Consider the following 18,197-nt stretch of genomic DNA (forward strand, 5'->3'; position numbering starts at 1 on the left):
GATGTGTGGCTTAGAAACCCCTTCCTACCCATCCCTGGTTGTAATATTCTTATTGTGTAATATGATTTTATAAAAAATGTTTTATTACTTACATGTTCCCTATGTAAATAAGAGAGACAATAGTCCCCTGGGCGTTGCATCGCCCCATGGGCATTTGCATACTTTCCGTGCTATCACGCCCCTGTGAGCATGATACCATGGGTTTACAGGAGCGACGTCACCATCCGCTCCTGGAGATCCCACGCGTGCACGCCTTCATATCCGGGTGTTTACTTGCCAGCTTCACAAGCGCACTGTGCATGATCAAAAGACTCCTGCGGTTCCGACCATGCACAGAATGCGTCTAAAGCCGGCAAGTATACACCTGGATATGAAGGTTGCGCTAATGGCAAGTGCACACATGCGGGATCTCAAGGACCTGACGGTGTAAATCCATGGTATCACACCCACAGGGGCGTGATACCATGGAAAGCTCCTGGAGATCCTGCGCGTGCATGCCTTCAAATCCGGATGTTTACTTGCCGGCTTCACAAGTGTACGTCGCTCATGTAAATCCATGGTATCACGCCCACGAAAAGTATGCAAACGCCCAAGGAGTGATGCAACGCCCAGGGGACTAGACACTCTCCTATTTACATAGGGAACATGTAAGTAATCTTTTTTTTTTTTTTTTTTTTTTTTATATAAAATCATATCACACAATATTACAACACAGGGATGGGTATGAAGGGGTTACAAGGCCACATATCACCCTGCTTGTAGGTTAGAGCACATATGGGACCTGACAGGTTCCCTTTAACGGTGTCCATACACGGGTAGCTCGTTTGGCCTATACCGGTCTCTCCTTGCTCTCCTGTACACACGAAAGTTCGCTGAAACTGATTGTTCATGTCTTTTCCATCGTGAGAGAGGGATAAAATGGGATCTGCCATGGAAATTCAATATGCGTCACCCTACTCCAATCCGGAGCGTACTGGAAGGCCCCCATACACATTAGACAGCCAGGCTAGCAGAAAACAGCAATTTCTGTTGACTTTTCTGTAATGTGTATTGGGTTCTTTAATCCATTTGGCAATGAACTAATCGGAAGTAACATAATGACACTTGACAGACGTGTTCCATCCTCTCTGGATCAAACTATCAAATAGACATTCATAATGTAGTCCTTTATCGCCACCAGTAGCCGTCTTCTGCTCAGTACTTGATGTAATGAATGAAAGGCTTCAGCAGTGGCATTCACGGCTAATGAGAGGGCAGCCTAATTGGCATACCAGCTCATGACTATTATTACCAAATCACTCGGGAGTACATTAAAGTTTACTTTTTATTTTTCAATTATTTTACTCTCGACACTTAAACTTCTCTCCAGGCGTCTTTTGATCTCTGAATGTATGCCCTGAGAACGAGAAAAAACACCAGTCAGTGCCTACACAGAAAGAAAATGTTTAGAGCTTGAACACTTGAGTAAAAGAACAAGAGTCTCTTCTTCCGCTCTGTTCTGTAAGTAGAAGTATTGCTATAATTTGACAATTTGAGAGTCGTCATAGAATAAAAACACTGACTTCAGTGAGAAAGCTTTCTCAATGCTCAAGCTTGAGTACATGGACATAGAGGTCGTATGTAAATGTGTCCTTTTGTGCTGGAGATAAAACCTACACCATATGCAGCAGTGCACTATCATGGACTGAAATGGGGTCAGTGTCAACAGAAGCAGTTCAATGTTTTATGACTTTCATTTAGTCTGCTACAGATTACACTTGGATTTTACTGCACACAGTTCTTAAAATTTTTGAAACGGGTTGTTCATCTACCTTCATTTGGTTTACTATAAAATAACACTTGTAATGTCTACCAATGTCAACTTCTGCATCCATGAATATGGTTCTGTTACCCAACACAATGACTGAAAAGTGACTGGGAGAACTTTAGCATGGAAGTGCTTGGGACTTGGTGGGTATTACTTAATCTCCTCTCAACAATGTCTGACTTCCTTTAATAAACTATCCTGATCTCGCATCCAGTTTGGTTCTCCGTGGCAGCCAGACCAGGGCAGTCTTCACTTCTGAACCAGCAATCCTCTTCTATTGATCCAGGCCTTCATTGGCATTATTGCAACCACTTGGGGTAGCGCAGTCAAGAAGCGTTGTCATTGGATAGCCAGAGGAACTTGGGAACAGCAGCAACAGTAGGTGAGAAAGCTAGACTAAAGGCTGGATGCTCAATAATCTCGCAAGGAAGGAAGTGCAAGGCCAGGTGTAAATATGGTGTCCAATCAGGAAATTACAGAGTGAAGCTAATCGGGTACAACTGGTGATATGCGAGCATGCGCTCCCCACTGTTCAGGGTGCTCGGGCATGCTAGTTACTCAAGTATAGCATGTTCTAGTGCCATGTTTAAGTCCCTGCTTCGCATGTTTTGTGGCTTTTTCACAGCCAATCATGCAGGGATTACCTGCCATACAGAGTAATACCGTAGCCGTGTTGGCAGTTCTGTGATTGGCCGGTTGCATCGCGTCATCTGGTCTTATGTAAGAGCTAGGGGAGCAGTGCTCATCACAATGCAGTTCAGGGTGAGCTTAGATTGGACCAGGCATATGGGCAGGGTTTATTGCCTTACAGTCCTTCTATATTTATACTGCTGCTGCAACCTAAAACCAAAAGTCATTTTCAGGGCTAATTACTATAATTTATTATAGTAAAAGAGCTGTTACCTGCATTGAGTGTAAGGATAGCTGCTAGAGACGAGAGAGCTTAGATTAGAGCAGGCATATAGGCAGAGTTTATGGCCTTACAGTCCTTTTATACTTATACTGCTGCTGCAATCTAAAACCAAAAGATCTTACTATAATTTATTATAGTAAAATCATCCTTATCTGCATTGAGTGTAATAAAGCAGCTGGAAGAGGGAGAGCTTAGATTAGAGCAGGCGTATAGGGTGTAGTGTTGGGGCTCTGTTGCATTGATCAATTCAATAGCTAAATTTCTCTTTATTCATAGGTTCATGGCAGTAATGCAGGTTCCTTTTTTCATATTTTCATTCTTACATATAGCTATTGGATTTTTCATGTCAGTATTCACACAGCAGTTTCTGCTTTTCATATATTCCCCTTACATAGTCACTGGTGTGCATACCTTCTCTCCATATAGTGTAGATTTTTTAGGTTTTTGCACCCAGTTCAGACTCAGAATGGTGTTCCAGACGTTATTTCTTGATTGATTTGTAGTCTTTCGTTTGTGAAAACGGCCCCACCCACACCTATTGCCAGGTCCACATTATACGCATATATAGCCTGGGTCACAACTTCCCATACATAAGTTTTTTAACTGCATGAGAGGACACACACAAGCTAGGGACCCCAACGTAGAGAAATACTTTGGCGTAGTGTTGGGGCTCTGTTGCATTGATCAATTCAGTAGCTAAATTTCTCTTGATTCATATGTTCATGGCAGTAATGCAGATTCCATTTTTCATATTTTCATTCTTACATATAGCTATTGGATTTTTCATGTCAGTATTCACACAGCAGTTTCTGCTTTTCATATATTCCCCTTAAATAGTCACTGGTGTGCATACCTTCTCTCCATTTAGAGCAGGCGTATAGGCTGGGTTTATTGGCTTACAGTCCTTCTGTATGTATACTGCTGCTGCACCCTAAAACCAAGAGTCCTTTACGGGGCCAATTACTGTCCTTTCTTGTAGTAAAACCTATGTTACCCGCATTCAGTTTAAGGCTATATGGTGGGGAAGGGATAGTTTAGGATTAGAGACATATAGGCATGGTTTATTGCCTTACTCCGCTTTTATGAACTGACAGAAAAAATGTTAGGAAACGTTATTTCCAGCCTTATATAAAAGTCGAGAGAGAAGAAACCTGCCTCCTCCTCCCTTTAATAGCCGAGTCTCAGCACATTTCCTCATCGCCTATGACAACAGTAGATGCCCAGTGCACAGGAGTCACTGGGTTTGAGTCCAGAACATAGTCGTCTGCTTTGAGGATGGCCTCTGAATATCTCAGGAGTTGGTTTATCTAGATGCATCTGATGAAAGTGCTTGGAAACAGGGGCATGAACATTGCACTTTGGCTACCATACATTTTCTTATGGTCCTTATTCCTTCCATTAGACCAAATACTGTAATCTGCTTGTAAATCTTTTAGAGTCCAGAATTTAATCAACGATGTATTCTTCTTCACCTTGGATTTTTTCTGGTAGAGGAGGTGGCTAATTACTTCTTGGAAAAGCATTCTCAATGAATGATTTGAGCAAGAATACATGAAATACAGGATGAATTTTCAGGCTGTTAGGAATTGTTAAATGGAAGACAATTTGGTTAATTTTCACAAAAATCTGGAAAAGTACTATAATTTTTTTTTCTAAATCAAATGTTTATTGATTTTCAATAAACACAAGAAGTCATAACATTAAATGAAGCCTAAAGGCCGCTTTACACGCAACGACCTCGGTAACGAGATATCGTTGAGGTCACGGAATTTGTGACGCACATCCGGCGTCGTTAGTGACGTCATTGCATGTGACACCTACGAGCGACCGCTAATGATTCGAAAAACGGCAAAAATCGTTGATTGTTGACACGTCGTTCCTTTCCCAAATATCGTTGCTCATTTTGGACGTAGGTTGTTCGTCGTTCCTGAGGCAGCACACATCGCTACATGTGACACCCCAGGAACGATGAACAACAGCGTTCCTGCGTTCTCTGCAATGAGGTGGGAGTGACGTGAATGCGGCTGCTCTCCGCCCCTCCGCTTCTATTGGTGGCCTGTTGATTGATGTCGCTGTGACACTGCACGAACCGCCCCCTTAAAAAAGAGGTTGGTCGCCGCCCACGGCAACGTCGGTAGGAAGGTAAGTCCATTTGACGCGTCCTAGCGATATTGTTCGCCACGGGCAGCGATTTGCCCATGACACACAAACGATGTGGGTGAGTGCGATCGCTAGCGACATCGCTAGCGATGTCGCAGCGTGTAAAGCGCCCTTAAGATTTCTCTGCAAGGAAGTTATACAATCAATGAATGTGCAATCTCATTCAATTGTCAACTACCTACTTGCTTAAACAGAATGGTGGAGTTTTAACCTAAGCCTTCGAGGCTTCCATGATGAGCTCTTGGGCTGAAAATGGCCCGTATACAGTGGAACCTAGGTTTACGAGTAACTTGGTGTTCGAGTATTTCACTATACGAGCAAAGCCTGCTGTAAATTTGTAACTCAGTTTACGAGTAAGCTTTGCTGTACGAGCAAATACCGCACACACTTCCGGTTCCGTACTTTCACTGCGTTCTGACCCGCGCTTGCAGTCGCACAAACACACACACACACACATGCTCACCTTACCTTCCATTCCATCGCCGGCCTCCTTGTTCTTAGGATGTGTATCGGGTAACCGTCGCGACGATGGAGGAACTTCTACTGTAAGCTGCTTCTCAAAGGCAGCGCGCTGACCAATCAGAGGCAGCGTCTCATACTTTTGAAGTCCGTGCGCTGGCAGCAGACGCTCCAGCATCGGTCGCGATGGTTACCCGACGGTTCCATCCTGTACCGGCGAACTGCAAGAACAAGGAGGCCGGCAATGGAACGGAAGGTAAGGTGAGCATATTGTGTGTTTGTGCGTGTGTGGGACCAGAATGGGACATTGCACAAGTTGGAGAATGAATTGTCTGAGCTTGCATTATTTCCTATGGGAAATTTTGCTTTGCAAGATGAGTAACTTGGTTTACAAGCACACTCCCAGAACGCATTGTTCTCATAAACCAAGGTTCCACTCTGTTGTAATTTTATAGGGGCCCTCCTCTGTCTGTGTCCACCAGTGGTGGTAGGAATCCCTTTAATTGGAATGAAATAGGCATTATTGGGGTAGATTGAATATTTTTGCTCATCTCTAATGCTGATACAAAGTTATAAGTCACTGCTGAGATGAAGAGGTGGCTCCCATTCATAGATGAGATCAACACTTCATCCAATTTTAAAGCCCAGTCATTTACATAGTTATCTTTTCTGCAGAGTTATAGCATTGCATGGTGCACGGAGTATTCTAAAGGGTAAAGTCATTCTTTGCATCAATGCCCATTCGTTGATGTTCATTATTTCTCTGTGTAATACTGTTGCTAATTCATGGAAATGTTATTTGCAAGAAAAGTATTCTAGAATATGTAAATTGCTGGTCGTGTTCCTTTCCCGTGACATGTTAAACATCACCTTTCTTCTCGTCTCCCTTAATATCAGCATTACATCGCTTCTCTTATTAAACAATCCAAATTTCAGCCCATTAGACCTTGTAGCAGATGACTAAACTTTGTCAAAACAAACACAAGCTGCAGTGATTCTGATTAAATGAGCTAAAAGCTTTCCTCACCCTCTGATCTTTTATAACATTGCAAAGTTAAAATGAACTTGTCACGCTCAATGTGAAGTCTGATTTGGAGGGAGCTTGGTGTATGCAAAGACATGCTAAATAAAATAAAACCTTCCTAAAATGCACCACACATCCAGGTCCACACATGGGGAGTGGGCTTTTATCACTGATGTTTAACCTCTTTAGTCACTGTCAGTTTCTAACAGTGGTAGTTATATTGACGAGCAAAAGGGTAACAATGTTTTGACCTTTTCACTTTCAGGCTCCATATCTCACCATCCACTGCAGCTTTGAGCGTGAGTCTACTTTCATTTTATAGACCAATCATCTTGGCTATTTCATTTATAGATTTGACTTGCAACTAATTAGCATATGATTAGTTATGGAGATTCTTGTCATATCACTGCATTGTTACTGTTTTGCTCCTAGTGATATTTTGCTCCTACAAATTTAAAGCCAGTTCTCACATTCCCTAATGGCTCAGAGTGTTATTAAGTTGGTTCCCAAGCGAGAGGTTACTGGTTAGAATTGAGGAGCAGCCATGAAGATTTCCCAAGAAAAGAGAAACTGCATCATCCAGCTCATCGATAGTTGTCTTGTCAACTAAGAAAATTGCCAAACTGCATCATGTGAGGCCATGACAGTTGCAAGAATACGAAATGAAGTCCATTCATCCATCCATTCAAAAGCCAAGAGGTGACTTCCATGCAAAATATCGGCGTCAACAAATTGGCTCATCAAAAGGTCTATCAGTTCTGGCCCGACAAACATGGCAGTCGAGGCTGCTCAAATGCTTCATAATAGTGAGGATCATAAATGTCCATGCAAGCACCGTGTGATGCATGTTACACAAGTCTGGAAAGGGGAAGACCGATATTATTATAAGAAGTGTTGGCTTGAGTTTGCATAAAAGTTCAAATAGTGGACAGTAGAAGATTGGAAATGGACAATTTGGAGCAATTCGATGAAAGTCAATAAAGTGTGAGCAGAGATGTTTAGCAAATCCACGAAACCACAGCACTCAAAAAACCCAGATGGGCTTGACTAGGGACTTGCCCCTCGTCTTCTCCAGAGCCCCTGAGGGTGAGGGTGTTACGCTGCATGTGTGAGTCCGGGTGCCACTCTGGAAAACTGGTGCTGCGTTGGCTGGCCCCAGGGATACAAGAGTGACAGTCTCTGGCAGTAGGTTACAGCAGCAGCAGATGTCTAGATTCCATCCATGATGGGTGGATGAACGGATGGAGATGGTACAGCTACGAACAGCGTGGATACTTGCTCATCTACCGATTTGCATGAGCTCCGCCAGCGTCCACAAACGCATCATTCCATTTTTATTGACTGTCCAGGAATTTGTGGACAGTTGTCAACTCTGCTGAGAAGACACCAGTAGGAAAAATGGCACAAGAAAATTGAGTACCCTAAAATTTCATGTGACATCTGTATGGTATATACACAAAAATCACAAGTGTCATCCTCACTTAATTATAGGCTAATTCGCAAGCAAAATGGGTCAGCTGGATGATGTACGGTGAGAGATGTATACATCAGCAGTAGATGACAAGTTAATGTATCCAGAGCTCTTATAGTTAGACGAGCAGCACTGCGTAGCTTACACTACAATGATATCTGACATCCAGATGCATCGGCCTAAAGGGAGGAATTTTGCAAATCATTGGAATTCTGAGACGTGTGGAGGATGTCAGAAGGTGAACTAGATGTTTCTAATGAGAGAGGACAAAAGTGTCATGTAAGTTCCATGATTCTTATGTAGCTCGCTGACAATGAATCCTCTATCTAGAAAAAATAAGATTAAACAGATGTGAATACACAGAAAAATAAGATACAGTCAGGGCCAGAAATATTTGGACAGTGACACAAGTTTTGTTATTTTAGCTGTTTACAAAAACATGTTCAGAAATACAATTATATATATAATATGGGCTGAAAGTGCACACTCCCAGCTGCAATATGAGAGTTTTCACATCCAAATCGGAGAAAGGGTTTAGGAATCATAGCTCTGTAATGCATAGCCTCCTCTTTTTCAAGGGACCAAAAGTAATTGGACAAGGGACTCTAAGGGCTGCAATTAACTCTGAAGGTGTCTCCCTCGTTAACCTGTAATCAATGAAGTAGTTAAAAGGTCTGTGGTTGATTACAGGTGTGTGGTTTTGCATTTGGAAGCTGTTGCTGTGACCAGACAACATGCGGTCTAAGGAACTCTCAATTGAGGTGAAGCAGAACATCCTGAGGCTGAAAAAAAAGAAAAAATCCATCAGAGAGATAGCAGACATGCTTGGAGTAGCAAAATCAACAGTCGGGTACATTCTGAGAAAAAAGGAATTGACTGGTGAGCTTGGGAACTCAAAAAGGCCTGGGCGTCCACGGATGACAACAGTGGTGGATGATCGCCGCATACTTTCTTTGGTGAAGAAGAACCCAGTCACAACATCAACTGAAGTCCAGAACACTCTCAGTGAAGTAGGTGTATCTGTCTCTAAGTCAAAAGTAAAGAGAAGACTCCATGAAAGTAAATACAAAGGGTTCACATCTAGATGCAAACCATTCATCAATTCCAAAAATAGACAGGCCAGAGTTAAATTTGCTGAAAAACACCTCATGAAGCCAGCTCAGTTCTGGAAAAGTATTCTATGGACAGATGAGACAAAGATCAACCTGTACCAGAATGATGGGAAGAAAAAAGTTTGGAGAAGAAAGGGAACGGCACATGATCCAAGGCACACCACATCCTCTGTAAAACATGGTGGAGGCAACGTGATGGCATGGGCATGCATGGCTTTCAATGGCACTGGGTCACTTATGTTTATTGATGACATAACAGCAGACAAGAGTAGCCGGATGAATTCTGAAGTGTACAGGGATATACTTTCAGCCCAGATTCAGCCAAATGCCGCAAAGTTGATCGGATGGCGCTTCATAGGACAGATGGACAATGATCCCAAGCATACAGCCAAAGCTACCCAGGAGTTCATGAGTGCAAAAAAGTGGAACATTCTGCAATGGCCAAGTCAATCACCAGATCTTAACCCAATTGAGCATGCATTTCACTTGCTCAAATCCAGACTTAAGACGGAAAGACCCACAAACAAGCAAGACCTGAAGGCTGCGGCTGTAAAGGCCTGGCAAAGCATTAAGAAGGAGGAAACCCAGCGTTTGGTGATGTCCATGGGTTCCAGACTTAAGGCAGTGATTGCCTTTTAAAGGATTCGCAACAAAATATTGAAAATAAAAATATTTTGTTTGGGTTTGGTTTATTTGTCCAATTACTTTTGACCTCCTAAAATGTGGAGTGTTTGTAAAGAAATGTGTACAATTCCTACAATTTCTATCAGATATTTTTGTTCAAACCTTCTAATTAAACGTTACAATCTGCACTTGAATTCTGTTGTAGAGGTTTCATTTCAAATCCAATGTGGTGGCATGCAGAGCCCAACTCGCGAAAATTGTGTCACTGTCCAAATATTTCTGGACCTAACTGTATATACAGACAGGTGCATTTACTGAGTTGGCTGTACTTTTTGTGGACCTTTTTTTTCATTTTAGCTGCTCATTCTCCATTCATTAGCCTTTAGAGGCTTTTAGTGGTTTACAAACCAATATTCAAGTACTCTGTGAATTATGATAGGATAGGGCCAATTGTTTTGGTCTAGTCTCTGCCCCTGAACAACATTAAGGCTGTGCTATGGGCAAAAACTATGTATTTTTCTTTGAACATGAGTGTTGTCTGTCATGGGTGTGTCATGGGTGACAGACAGTCTTGTGGTATCTGGCTGTAGAAGGTCGCAGCTTTTGTCTACACAAACTGCTTCCTTAAAATCTATTCTTCCTGCTGTGGTGTAAATGGTATTCTATGTATCTTTCCTGCTTGTGGTTAATGCCTTTCCTTTTAGGACTCTGCAGATATCCTCACCTTTCAGCTGTAAATTATCATCACTGTGACGACATGGACTCTGTCAGTGCCTAGCATGGGTTAAGTTCATTAAAATTCACCCAGACATGATGATAGTTTGTTTATAAGGAACCAAAGAAGAGGAACCGAACAATATAGTCACTTAATATATCTTTATTGCTGTAAAATTACACACACTTAAATAAAAATAAATATAAAAAACACAGAGCTGTGAACTGGAAAAACGGCGTCAAAACCTACATATCATATGATAACAATATTAATAAGTCATAGTTTTAATCAAACAATAGTACAATAGGACAAAGGGAAGTATACGGGAATTCAGAGGCTATGCATAGGCGTACTAATTAAATAAATAAATAAATATGGACGTAGAAAAATATATATATATATATATATATATAGACATGGAATAAAGTGTCAAGTGCTGAGGGGTTATAGCAGCAATTATATCACAATTTCAACCTATCATCTGCAAAATTTGCAGATGACAATCAGCAAAAGTTACAGCTGCTGACACCCTATAAACACATCATGCATGAATGCCACGTAATACTAAACCGATGGCCTAAAAAATGCAGGTAGGATATAGAAAAAGGAGGACGGCTCAGATGGTATTAGCCAGAGGGAAAGGAAGATATACTTAAGTTTATGTAACATTAAGCAAGTGTCAGAATCGGCACAGTAAAAATGTCAAAGTCAATAGGAAGAAATATTAAACAATGGTATAGTTACCGATGGCCACAGAGCACAACCTCCTCCAGTTATGCGACGCCTGCCCCGACGCGCGCACGTTTCGTAGCGACTTCCTCAAGGGGGTGGAGTCATTAAGAGATGCCTAGGCTTAAATGTATACACGCGACCAATAAGCGCAAGGATTGTGCGCATGCGTCTTAAGTCGTACTCGTAAGGGGTCACGTGGGGAAGGTGTCAGCGAGTGTCATAGCTGAACCATCAAATCATTGAATAGACACGGGGAGGTGGGCGTGAAAATATAACATAGAGTAGTATAGTAAATAGCGGAGCATAGCAAATAACACCTTGGGCCATCCAGACAGGTTTTCATGCATTGCAACATAACAACTTCATGCATGATTAAGTCTTAATATATAGAGAAAGAGATTCATCTTTAATGCAAAACGTCATAATATCATTGTTATTGGTCAGTGTGTGTCACGTGATAAGCACGTCATATACTAGGCGGGAACATGCCGTATGTGTCAAATAGGATGCGGAATAATCAGTGCATGTCATACAGAGGGTGGGCAAGAACGGCAAAAGCCGAGCACATATAGAAAAAAATCACGTGTAGATGACAATGAAATGGGAGTAGTGTTGAACCGGCAAGTAGACCAGGTATCTCATAAGAAGGGGAGGGCGTGCTAATGAGGGAAAATAGTGTCGCGTCATAGCTGAATGAATAAATTACCGGACAAAGACAAACGTAATTAATACGTCACAGGCCAGGTGGGCAACATGCCGTACGTGTCAAATAAGGAATAATCCGTGCATATCATGAAAGGGCGAGGGTGAAAGCGCCAATAGCCAAACACATATAGGAAATTAACCAAAGGTATTAAAAGTGCAAGTAAATAGGAAAACTGGGCGTGCATGTAAGAGGTCATGTGAGACAAGTGTCAAAACGCATCATAGCTAGATTAATGGACAGAAGCCAAAAGTGGACATAAAACAAGGGGATAATAAATAGAGTAGTCTAGTTAGATCTTTATAAGATAAAAACATATATAGATAGATAATAACAGTGTATATGAAAAGGGTAAATCCCATTAGGGTGATCAAACATAATACAAAAGGACTAGTACCAAATAAAATTGAAATAAGACTAGTGGATATGAGCATATGACTAGTAATTAGACATATAAAGATATGTAAATATGACATGGAAAGTAGAGGGGAGAAGGGGGGGAGGAGGAAAAGGGGGGGGGGGCTATATGGTCAAGACCAAAGTGTGTGAAATGGCTCAGGCGGCTGGTCAAAGTGTCGAGAGAAGGGCGAATCGCCACTATGTGTATAACAGAACTGCAAGAAGCTAACTTGGAATATAAAATATGATAGTGTTAAATAATGTAAAATGTAATAAATGTGATAAATTAGGGGGCAAGTGACCCTAATGACCCTAACCGATCACAAAGGGGATAGATAATAAGGTCCTGAAGGTCAAGACACTATTGTGCAAAAAATAGTGAGACATGCTAATACAAACTATACACTAAATAAGGACAACACTATAGTCAAAGTTGAAATCCAGTAACATTCAAACCTACATGGTAATATATTAAGGTCACAGATAGTGACTCTACATCATCCTACCAATATCGACACAAATGCACTTCAATATACCAAATGATACCATATGGAGCGTCAACCCCAGGACCAAGGAGTAACAGCGCTCGTTCCTATGTGGGTGTTGGACAGTGAGGAAAAGGAAGTGACAATCGCAGGGAGTGAAAAGGATCAGAGCGCACATTAAGCCAAGGTCCATGGTTGAATCACACCAAATATAGGCACATTCCACATAATTCAATCTAATAAACATGTGCGCACGCATATACATCCATATATGCGCGCACACACACACATGCAAATTGTGAATAGCGCACAAACCACGGGACACACACAAAAAAGCAAGCATAATATCAATGACAATAAGAGTAAATCTTAGTAAAATAGTACCACTAAAACTAGCACTAAAATTGCAGTGTATAAAAAAGAATCAATCTGGTAGATCATCCAGTTTATTCCAAGGATAGTCCAGACATGATGTTGTATTTCCAAATATAGTTATCCAATTTCCCCGATATGTATACATGCAGCAAACTCGAATATTCTCCATCATATATAGTCAGAAGTGCTAAACTGAATAAAAGAAATAAGAGATATATAGAAATTAAAATCATGAATTAAAATCAATTAAAAACATATAACATGATGGAAAGTTATATAGACTCACAAAGTGGTCACAAAGTGGTCACAGAAAGGGAACAAAGCTGAGGTTCTCATTAAGTCCTAGGGGGGATACCGTGTTCAGAGTCCATATCCACTTAGCCTCAAGTCTCGCTAGTTGTTTTTTTAACATTCCCACCTCTTATGTGGGGGCGAATATGATCTATCCCCCTCACCAAAAATTGTGAAGCATCACAATTATGGTGGAGTTTGAAATGTTTCGGGATAGTCTTTAAAGTGGATATATCAACAATGTCCTTAGCTGCCAATATTCCGTTGATATGTTCGCGTGTTCTGACTTTAAGTTGGCGAGAGGTAAGGCCAACGTATATCAGTCCACATGGACACGTGGCATAATATACAACAGCCTTAGTGGTGCATGTGATGGAATGTGTGATATTAAAGATCTTATTGGCCTTTGAATCAGTAAATGTTTTGGCCTTAATGATATTCACACATGCAACACAATTCCCACAGGGGGAGCAACCCCAAGGTGGACGATGCTGATCAAGGAAAGTGATAGATCTGTTGGTGTAATGGCTTTGAACTAATCTATCACGTAAATTAGTTGACCTCCTGAAGGTAATATTTGGTCTCGTATTAAGATACTGGGAAAACACTGGATCTGTAGTCAATATTGGCCAGAATCTCTCAAGGCAAGAGTACAGGGAGGAATGTTGTGAATTGAATTTTGTAATAAACCTCACCTGATTATTTTTGGTTTTGCATGGTTCAGAATTATATAACAGATTCTGTCTCGGAGTAGATTTAGCTCTATTCAATGCCTTTTTAATTAGTCTGCGACTGTAGCCCCTTTCGTGAAATCTCTCGCTAAGTTCAGCAGACTGTTTAATGAAGTCCATATCACTTGAACAAATCCTACGTAAACGCAGGAATTGTCCAACAGGAATAGACCTAATCAAGGCTGGAGGATGCGAAGAACTAGCGTGTAAAAGGGAGTTAGTCGCAGTCTTTTTACGGAAAAGGTCAGTGTGAAGATAATTAAGATTGTCACGTTTCACAATAACATCAAGGAATTCAACAGAATTCCGATCAGCCTGATAGGTAAGGTGGATGTTATAATCGTTTATATTCAAGGCTCCCATAAATTGATGTAATTCCTCCTCAGTGTCCTGCCAAATCATGAAGATATCGTCGATGTACCGCGTCCAGAAAAGGACGCGGTCCATCGAGGATTCATGATCTGACAGGAAGAGGTCCCTTTCCCACAGACCCAGGAACAGATTTGCATATGAAGGCGCAAAGGCCGCCCCCATAGCTGTTCCCTGGGTCTGAAGGAAGAAGGACCCCTTAAAGGTGAAAAAGTTGTGTGTTAGTGTGAATTCCAAAAGTTGTAAAATAAATTTCTGCATATTTGGTGAAATTGAGGAGCAACTCATAAAAAACCGAGTGGCTGCAATACCGTCCATATGTTTAATGTTTGTGTAGAGGGACTCCACATCGCATGTGACCAAAATTGATTGATCATCAATGTGGAGACCCTCAATTTTCTTTAGAAAATCACTTGTATCACGAGTATGGGAGGGGAGACATTCAACCAAAGGTTGAAGTTTAGCATCGATAAATTTTGCGAACAATAATGTTTATATGTGGAGAAAACCTTCAGTCCGGAATATTAATAAAGAACGAACCCCCTCTGTTGTATCAATTACATCTAGCACATCTATGAGTGCTGTCTCAGAGATCTCCAATCAGGCACTCCCGATGTCTAACAACGTAACACCAAAACGGAAGCGTGATAATAGGTTTAACACCACCAGACCCAATCCTGCCTATTCTCCTAAAAGAATGTATGGACATTCACCTGAATATAAAAGGAACTCCTATAAGGTAATTAATTTGAGTTCACATGTTCTGTCCAGTTCTGACCTTTCTGTACTTAGTAAGGGTCTTTCATTCTGCCCCTCTGAAAGATTTGATAAATTTACGGCCATCAAGGACCTACATATTTTTGCTAGGTCCTTGATGTTCAAAAAATATTTTCATAATGATTCCACATCGATCCTTTTTCCCACAGAGACTGAACAGGCGGCGCTAGGCGTATTGGAGGAATTGGCTCAGGAACACAATACAACAGAGGGAGGTAAGATCCCCAATAGCATTAGGACCAGATCAACGAAGTTTCCACCATTGTCGGCATACCCAAATCTTGATCTCTTTGTAAAAGCTGTCAGTCAGGAATTCGATAGAATTCCTGGTTACATTAAGAACAACAATCTTAATCAAATGGAAAATAACAGCATTAAAAAACTTGAGAAGTTATCAGATGTAGTAATTAAACCTGCCGACAAGGGTGGAAACGTTGTGATCTGGCCTAAGGATATGTATGAAACCGAAGCATTTAAACAATTGAATAACCCAATCTGTTACAAAAAAATGACCTTTAATCCATTAATTAAATTCCAGGTTGAGTTATTCAGCATTTTGAAATTGGCAAAGGAAGAAAATATCATCAACAAAGATCTATTTCTAGCATTACAGGTGTGTGAACCCACAATACCAACTTTTTATTTATTACCAAAAGTTCATAAAAATAGTAAAATCCCCCCAGGTCGTTCAATTATCTCAGGTAATAACAACTATCTCGACCATGTCAATAAATTTATCGATGCTAAACTTCAACCTTTGGTTGAATGTCTCCCCTCCCATACTCGTGATACAAGTGATTTTCTAAAGAAAATTGAGGGTCTCCACATTGATGATCAATCAATTTTGGTCACATGCGATGTGGAGTCCCTCTACACAAACATTAAACATATGGACGGTATTGCAGCCACTCGGTTTTTTATGAGTTGCTCCTCAATTTCACCAAATATGCAGAAATTTATTTTACAACTTTTGGAATTCACACTAACACACAACTTTTTCACCTTTAAGGGGTCCTTCTTCCTTCAGACCCAGGGAACAGCTATGGGGGCGGCCTTTGCGCCTTCATATGCAAATCTGTTCCTGGGTCTGTGGGAAAGGGACCTCTTCCTGTCAGATTATGAATCCTCGATGGACCGCGTCCTTTTCTGGACGCGGTACATCGACAATATCTTCATGATCTGGCAGGACACTGAGGAGGAATTACATCAATTTATGGGAGCCTTGAATATAAACGATTATAACATCCACCTTACCTATCAGGCTGATCGGAATTCTGTTGAATTCCTTGATGTTATTGTGAAACGTGACAATCTTAATTATCTTCACACTGACCTTTTCCGTAAAAAGACTGCGACTAACTCCCTTTTACACGCTAGTTCTTCACATTCTCCAGCCTTGATTAGGTCTATTCCTGTTGGACAATTCCTGCGTTTACGTAGGATTTGTTCAAGTGATATGGACTTCATTAAACAGTCTGCTGAACTTAGCGAGAGATTTCACGAAAGGGGCTACAGTCGCAGACTAATTAAAAAGGCATTGAATAGAGCTAAATCTACTCCGAGACAGAATCTGTTATATAATTCTGAACCATGCAAAACCAAAAATAATCAGGTGAGGTTTATTACAAAATTCAATTCACAACATTCCTCCCTGTACTCTTGCCTTGAGAGATTCTGGCCAATATTGACTACAGATCCAGTGTTTTCCCAGTATCTTAATACGAGACCAAATATTACTTTCAGGAGGTCAACTAATTTACGTGATAGATTAGTTCAAAGCCATTACACCAACAGATCTATCACTTTCCTTGATCAGCATCGTCCACCTTGGGGTTGCTCCCCCTGTGGGAATTGTGCTGCATGTGTGAATATCATTAAGGCCAAAACATTTACTGATTCAAAGGCCAATAAGATCTTTAATATCACACATTCCATCACATGCACCACTAAGGCTGTTGTATATTATGCCACGTGTCCATGTGGACTGATATACGTTGGCCTTACCTCTCGCCAACTTAAAGTCAGAACACGCGAACATATCAACGGAATTTTGGCAGCTAAGGACATTGTTGATATATCCACTTTAAAGACTATCCCGAAACATTTCAAACTCCACCATAATTGTGATGCTTCACAATTTTTGGTGCGGGGGATAGATCATATTCGCCCCCACATAAGAGGTGGGAATGTTAAAAAACAACTAGCGAGACTTGAGGCTAAGTGGATATGGACTCTGAACACGGTATCCCCCCTAGGACTTAATGAGAACCTCAGCTTTGTTCCCTTTCTGTGACCACTTTGTGACCACTTTGTGAGTCTATATAACTTTCCATCATGTTATATGTTTTTAATTGATTTTAATTCATGATTTTAATTTCTATATATCTCTTATTTCTTTTATTCAGTTTAGCACTTCTGACTATATATGATGGAGAATATTCGAGTTTGCTGCATGTATACATATCGGGGAAATTGGATAACTATATTTGGAAATACAACATCATGTCTGGACTATCCTTGGAATAAACTGGATGATCTACCAGATTGATTCTTTTTTATACACTGCAATTTTAGTGCTAGTTTTAGTGGTACTATTTTACTAAGATTTACTCTTATTGTCATTGATATTATGCTTGCTTTTTTGTGTGTGTCCCGTGGTTTGTGCGCTATTCACAATTTGCATGTGTGTGTGTGTGTGCGCGCATATATGGATGTATATGCGTGCGCACATGTTTATTAGATTGAATTATGTGGAATGTGCCTATATTTGGTGTGATTCAACCATGGACCTTGGCTTAATGTGCGCTCTGATCCTTTTCACTCCCTGCGATTGTCACTTCCTTTTCCTCACTGTCCAACACCCACATAGGAACGAGCGCTGTTACTCCTTGGTCCTGGGGTTGACGCTCCATATGGTATCATTTGGTATATTGAAGTGCATTTGTGTCGATATTGGTAGGATGATGTAGAGTCACTATCTGTGACCTTAATATATTACCATGTAGGTTTGAATGTTACTGGATTTCAACTTTGACTATAGTGTTGTCCTT

Source organism: Anomaloglossus baeobatrachus, chromosome 6 (genome assembly GCF_048569485.1).
Source record: "Anomaloglossus baeobatrachus isolate aAnoBae1 chromosome 6, aAnoBae1.hap1, whole genome shotgun sequence".
Lineage (NCBI taxonomy): Eukaryota > Metazoa > Chordata > Amphibia > Anura > Aromobatidae > Anomaloglossus > Anomaloglossus baeobatrachus.